Below are 7533 nucleotides of genomic sequence, written 5' to 3'. Positions count from 1 at the left end.
TCCCCTTTATGTCATGTCCCACATTATGAATACTGGGTCGAGAGACAGCTCCGGGCCCTGGAGCTCTTGCTTGGCATTTGAGAGCCCTCGTTTCAATCCCTAGTACCGCATAGTCGCCCAGCACCATTGGGAGTGCTCCCTGAGCTTTGCTGGGCATGGCTCCAAAACCAATAAATACAATTTTTCAAGGACTGGAGAGAGAGAGAGTACAGAAGCTCTTGCCTTAAGGGCACACAGCTGTCACCATTTGATCCCCAACACCACATACATCCCCTGAGCACTGCCAGGAGTGATCCCTGGACACAGAGCCAGGAGTAAATCCAGAGCACTGCTGGATGTGACCCCCAAACGCAACACCCCTTCCCTCTTTTTTTTAAGTGATGGGGAAGCCTGGAGGAGAACTTCATCTGCAGCTGTGGTAGCGTGAAGCTGCAGGGTGGTGAGATGGAAAACACTCAGGCGCTGCCAATTTCCGTGCTGTAGGACCGCGTGCTCAGTGTGGGACCGTGCTCTGTGCTCTGTGGTGGAATATGGAGCCTTGAGGGAGACTTCCTGGCAAACAGTACATAGGTTTGCTCTGTGCTATCTTCTTATCTTCCTAAGACCATTTCAGAGTTGAAAGTTTAAAAATTAGGTCCAGAGAAACGGCTCAAAGGGCTAGAACCCATGCTTTGCAGGCAGGAGGTTTTGATTCCTGGCAACACATGGTCCCCTGAGCACTACTGGGAGCAACCCCTGGTTGCTACTGGGTGTGACCCTCCCTCCATCCAAAAAAAAAAATATTTCCAATGGTGAGCAAAGAAAGGGGTAAAATGGGCTGGAGCGATAGCACAGCAGGTAAGGGCGTTTGCCTTGCATGTGGCCGACACAGCCAACCCAAGTTCGATTCCTCTGCCCCCTCTCCGAGAGCCCAGCAAGTATCTCGCTGGCACAGCAAAGCCTGGCAAGCTACCCGTGACATATTCGATATGCCAAACACAGTAACAAGTCTCATAGTGTTACTGGGCCCACTTGAGCAAATCAATGAACAATGGGAGGACAAGTGACAGTGACAATGGAGTCAATAAAAGTTTTTTAAAAATAAAATGTATAATGGGGGTGGAGGTTGGGGAGCTATCTCAGAGGGCTGGAGTGTGTACATGCTCTGAGTTCAGTCTCCAGCACCAGAAGCCCCTGAGCACCTCCAAAACAGCCCTCGAGCTACTGCCCTCAGGATTAGCCACCTCCTTCCCAGCACTACCAGGGATGATCCCCCAAGTCTCACCAAAATGAAAAAATCAAATGCAATTTTTTTGTTTGTTTGTTTGCTTGCTTGGGGGCCATACCAGGAAATGCACAGGACTTGCTCCTGTCTGCTCTCAGGAATCACTCCTGGCCGTGCTTGGGGGACCATATGAGATGCTGGGCATTGAACCCAGGTCGGCTGCTTTCAAGGCAACTGCCCTGCCTGCTGCACTGTTGCTCTGGCCCCTAAGATGCAATTTTTATAAAGCATGCTGAGTTCGATTCCTCCGCCCCTCTCAGAGAGCCTGGCAAGCTACCGAGAGTATCTCGCCCGCACGGCAGGGCCTGGCAAGCTCCCCGTGACATATTCGATATGCCAAACACAGTAACAACGAAGTCTCCAATGGAGACGTTACTGGGCCCGCTAGAGCAAATCGACGATCAACGGGAGGGCCTTTACCTTACCTTGTGAGGACTTTTGGTTTGTGTTTTTGTGACCACTTCCAGCCCTGTGCTCAGGGGTGGCTCTGGGCAGTGCTGGATCCCGCACGCTGCAGTGTGGGGTCCAACCTGGGCCTCCTGCAGGCAGAGCTCTCTCTGGGCCCATGTGCTTTAGCATAAGACAGAACAAGGTTTAGAGAGAGAGAAAGAGAGAGAGGTGCCTGCCATAGAGGCAGGTGGGCAGTGTGGGGGAGAGGGAAACTGAGGACACTGGAGATGGGAAATGTACACTGGTGAAGGGACAAGTGTTGGAACATTTTATGACTGAACAACTTTGCTACCGTGTATCTCACTGTGAGGGCTGGAGCGATAGCACAGCGGTAGGGCGTTTGCCTTGCACGCAGCCAACATGGCCGACCCGAGTTCGATTCCTCCCCTCTCAGAGAGCCCAGCAAGCTACCGAGAATATCTCGCCTGCACGGCAAAGCCTGGCAAGTTACCTGTGTTGTATTCGATATGTGAAACACAGTAACAAGTCTCACAATGTTACTGGGCCCGCTCGAGCAAATTGATGAACAATGGGAGGACCGTGACTGTGATCTCACTGTGGTTCGTATATATATATATATATATATATATATATATATATATATATATAAAGAAAAAAGAAAGATAGAAGTAAGGCAGAAAAAGCATGGGGTTGGCGGCGGGGGGGCTCACAGCCTCATGGATCGAGAGCCTGGACTGTCCTCCATGGACAATATTTATTGCTTAGAACCAGACATCATCAGAAAATAAGCAACATTCTTCGGTCGAATGCCTAAACTACCTTAACCTATCCGGGCTAGACTTACACATCCCAGGGCCTTTGTTTATCGGAGTACACATCTTTGTAATGGGTTTTCTCTAACAGAGACTTCCAGGAGAGGGAGCAGAGAGAGACAGCTACAGGCCCCTCCCCCACCCCCAGGGCAGTATTCCTCATCCAGCACCAGCATCCTGGGCTGAAAGGGCCCAGAGACTGCCAGTCCTGTTCCTGTCTTTCTTCTTTATCTGAGCATCTAGTTCCCAACACTGTGAGCCCTGGGGCCTCCTGCCAGACCTGGAGTGTTCTGCAGCAGAGGTCAGCCTCTGTGCCTTGAGCAAGTCCCCCGTGATGCCATTGGGGCTGTGTGGGTTCTCATTTCAGGGGTGGGGACTTGGGGGGCAGAGAGGTGCAGCCCCTAAAGCTGTGAGAGAAAACTGCTGTATAGCCACATCCCGTGGGCCAGACATGTCAAGGTGGTCACTGTGGGCAGTGGTTACCACCACCACTGTTGCTCCCTGCCCCCGCCTCCACCAGACCAGCACCTGCTGGTCGAGAGAGCCCTGTGTCCATGCAGCTGCTCAGCACCTGTGGGGGATACCACTGTGTGTCCACTGTCTGGGGCTCTGTCCACCCCTTCAAGAACTGGGGTTCGGCCTTTCAGGAACTGACCGTTCTTCCTGGTGTCTCTGTGCTAAAATTCAAACCCCTTCCCTCAGGCCAGTGAAAAAGACCTCACTTTCCCAGGACTGTCCGGCCAGGCAGTGGGCACAGCGAGTGTGGGGGTCTGGGGCCTCAAGGGCCCCCTGTGCCCTCTCGGGCCACAGGTGAGGGGCACAGGACTTTCCCAGCTGCATCTCAGGGAACCCTAGGCTTTATTTTGCCACTGTCCTCACACGACCACTAGGGGGCAGCAGGAGAAGCTGCTGTGTCCGTGTCCCCAAAGGGTGCACCGCCTGCTATTCCCATTGTAGCCAGTACGTCACTGGTCACACACATCATCCCACCACATAAAGCACTCGCCCCTCTTCAGCAATAGCAGAGGGACTGCTATTAAGTGGCCTATAGCAGGGATGCACCCAGCAGTTGGGTTTTGGTCAACCCGACACCCAGAGCAATGAGTGGGGGAGAAGAGCCCCTCCCTGTGCCCCCCGACTGCCCTCTCAGTTGCAGGCACCAGACACTCCAGGAGGGGGAAATGCCAACCTGGGGACACCAGATCTGGGGGACCCTGCACGTGTGTGAGGCGCGTGCACGCAGAATGCCCAGGTATGTGGCCCACGGCACCTGGCCGTGACCTGGGTCCCTGGGCCAGGCCTGCTGTGGCATTCTCTGAGCCAACCTGAGTGTGTGACTGAGCCAAGCTCCCAGGATGTCAGCTGTCGGTGGCAGTAAGCAGTGCAGAGCAGAGTCGGGCACACGCTGGGTCCCAGGGCTGCTGACCTCCCTGGCCCAGGCCCGGCCTCAGAGCCTCTGGCAGCCGCAGGCCAGGCAGAAGCGTCCAGGCTGAGTTTCCCGGCCAGCCTGCCCTGTTCTATTTACTGGTTTTCTTTCAATGTTCCCATTACTCAGGCCTCCTCCAGTCGGCACTGAGACAGAAATAAATCACGCAAGGCAGCCCAGCCAGAGGCCGAGAATCTGATTCCCCCTCAAAGGCCAGAAGAGGCCCCTGGGGCACACATGCCAGACCACAGTGGCCCACACACTCCCCACAGCCACAAATGTGGCTGCACACATCCAAGCACACGCATGCACGTCTGCATTCAGTAGTGCTTCCACACACCCCATCCAGGTGTGCACATGAGGACACAGGTCCCCACTCACAGATGGGTCTTGGGCATTCCGCCCCAGCACCGATTTTGCACACATGTGCATGCATACACACACACATGCACACGCAAACACACCTATGTACACACATGCATACACACACACACACACACACTTAGACACACTCGGGTCACAGCCATCCTCGCTGCTGTGCCGAATGGGAGGGTGCGGTGGCCGCAGCCACACCGCCCCTCAGCAGCTCTGGAGAAGCCTGGCCTCCTGGGAACACAGGCCCAGGGTTGCCAGGGCTTCTGAATTTTTAAGAGAAGCTGGAAAGCTGAATTTTTATGTGAAATATCCTGATTTTTAAATGTTGGCTCACGATGTTGAAAATACTGGGCGGGCCAAACCAAACACACGTCTGGGCCAAATTCCACCCACAGGCGGCGTTTTCAGACCGTGGTTACTCACACACACACACACACACACACACACACAGACTTGCACACAAACATCCAAACAGATGACACTGGTACACACAATCACGCAAACCACAAGAGGCAGACACATACAAATGGACATTCTAACATACTGACAAACACTTGTATCCAAATAGGGCCCCCAAGAGACACATGTGCAAATAGACACCTCCACGAACAGCGACACATTGACATTACAGGCCCAAATACACGCGAGTCCACGTACACACACATGCGCGCTCACACACGCGCCCTTTCTCTCACCGATGCCCGTGTGCTTTGCTAGGACAGGTAGTGTGACCCGACACTACCTTGTGGAGAGGGCCAGGGTGTGGTCAACACCCAAGCTGCTCTAGCAGACATAAAGGTGAGAACAGGGCCGGTGCTGGGACAGGGGGCCCCAGGAGAGAGGAGTGGTCAGGCTAAGCGATTGGCATGGGCAGATGGGGGGCTGCTCACACCACACCTGGGGCGTGCCTGACCGCAGTTTAAGTCACTAAGCACCAGAAGGAAGCTCTGGTGGCCGTCAGGTCCCCCTGGGGAGCTGCTTCTTCCCCAGTGGCACCTTTCCCCGTGGGGAAGCAACGCCAGCCAAGCCCACAGTGTCCCCACCTGAAACCGAGACAAAACCTGGGGGCCATCCTAACAGGAAGCCGCTGGGGGCTCTGAGGCCCAGCCCTCTGCCAACACCAAGGCTGGGGGAGGCCTGAATGATGGGCCATCATGAACGGAGGAGACGACACCCAGCCCTGGCCCTGTCCTTGGCAGATGGGAGGCTGAGGGCAGAGGGGTGGCTGTAGGCCTGTGCTAGGTAGCTTGCGTAGACCATGGCCACTCTCGGCCCATCTTGCTGGGGCTGCTGGGGCCCAGCCCTTGGGCAGGTCAGTCCTGTCCTGGGTGCCCACCTGCCACCACTTGGCACATCTGTCCATAGAACCATGACATTGAAGAAAGGGGGCCTGTCACTGGGAGATGTCCTGGCCCCACACCCATCCAAGGGCAGCCTAGAGCCCTGTCCAGGCAAACCCAAGTCCAAGCAGGGGCTCACGAAGGCCAGGCTGGGGTGCTCGTGAGAAGCTGAGGCTTAGACGGCCAGGCCAAGCCCCTGCTGCTGCCCTGGGCCATGGTCGCCTCAGTTGGGATCTCTCCAGGAGTTCATGAAGGGTTCAGGAAGCAGACCCAAGCCCGCCTGGGCCGAGCTGCGCACAAACCCACTCCCTGGCCCTCGGGCTCACTCCCCCACCGACGTCTCCCAGCATCCAGCAAGGGGAAGACCCGTGTCCCCTCATACCTTCAGATGCACCGAGCAAGGCTGCAGCCTCAGCCCCCTGGATCATGACAGGGTCATGCCCCTTTGGCGCTCTCTGGCCTCAGCGCCAGCATTCTTTATGGGCTGCCCTGAACACCTCCTGGAGGAGGGCTGGCTTGTTTGTCCATGCTGGACATGTGAGGCCCCGCTCAGCCCTGGTACCTAAAGGAGTAGGGATGAGTAGAGGCGTCTCTCTAAGCCCTTAGCGCCCCCAGCCCCCTGCCCATCCCACTGGGAGGAAGCTTGGAACTTGTCCGGCGTCCCCTTTACATTTAGTTCTTCAGAGGTTCCCGGCAGGGGGGTGGTGGCAGCAGGGGCAGGAGTGGCACGGTCTGTTCCTGAGATCTAAGGGGGTCTTCAGACGTTCTGCTCCCCATGGCGGGTGAGAGGTGGCACTCACCATCTCACAGTCCCGAGGGTGGGGCAGCCCGCGAGGTGCCTGAATGCAGTGGCCTGGGGGAGCCCAGAAGTTGGGGTCTCGAGGTGTTCTCCCTCCCTCCCCCGCCCCGGCCCCCCGCGGCACGCCTGGTGTTTACATGTTCCCTGCGGCTTGGCTGGGCTGTGAGACCTTGCAGGGAGAAGTGACCACCTGGCCCCAGCCCCTGCTCAAGGCAAATGGCCCTGCCCGCCTGCCAGGCCCTCTGAGGGCTCCCACTTCCTCTGCCAGTACCTGGATGGCCGTGGGCTCCAAGTGGGGTGGTTGCGCTGTTCCCAAGGGTTCCAGATCGAGGGGAGGGAACCTGGCCCAACCTGGGGGGAACAACTTGGCGACCCAGCCCAAAGACGCCATCTAAAGGGCGGACCCTCCTATCCAAGGATAGACCTCCCGATGGGGCACAGCCCTCACTGGGGAGCATATGTCCTTGGATATGAGAAGGCTGGCTCCAGCCTGGGGACGCCCAACCCGAGACACAGCTCTCAGGGGTGCGTCTGTGGGACGGTGGGAGTGTGTGGGGGTACACGGCCATGTTCTGCTGGTGGGCGCTGAGGAACCGACTTCAGACACTGAGGCAGATGGGGTTCAGGCAGGATCTGGAGCTCTGGGCTCTGGCCCTGGAAGCTCCTGTCAGGGCGCTGGAGCAGCTGTGGGGCTGGCACTCAGCACTCCTTCCCGCCCAGTGTCTCATCAGGGGCCTTTTTCCTGGCAGCTCTCACGCCCCTGAGCAGCCCCCGCAGCTCCCTCGCTTGGGCTTCTGTATAGAGCAGAGATTCTTGAGGGCTGATACACTTTTTTTCTTTTTGGGTCACACCTGGAGATGCTCAGGGGTTGCTCCTGGCTCTGCGCTCAGGAATTACTCCTGGCAGTGCTTGGGGGACCATATGGGATGCTGGGAATCGAACCTGGGTCTGTCACATGCAGGGTAAACACCCAATCTGCTGTACTATCGCTCTGGCCCCTGATAACACTTTTAAGCTCCCTCTAGGACTGTTTCCTGGGAGCTGTTTGCTGGAATGATATGGGGATAGTAACAGCTTTGGGTGCAATGGGGAGCACTTTTGGTTTG

Source organism: Sorex fumeus, unplaced genomic scaffold (genome assembly GCF_029834395.1).
Source record: "Sorex fumeus unplaced genomic scaffold, SorFum_2.1 ptg000072l, whole genome shotgun sequence".
Lineage (NCBI taxonomy): Eukaryota > Metazoa > Chordata > Mammalia > Eulipotyphla > Soricidae > Sorex > Sorex fumeus.
Note: the sequence above shows the minus strand (reverse complement) of the source record.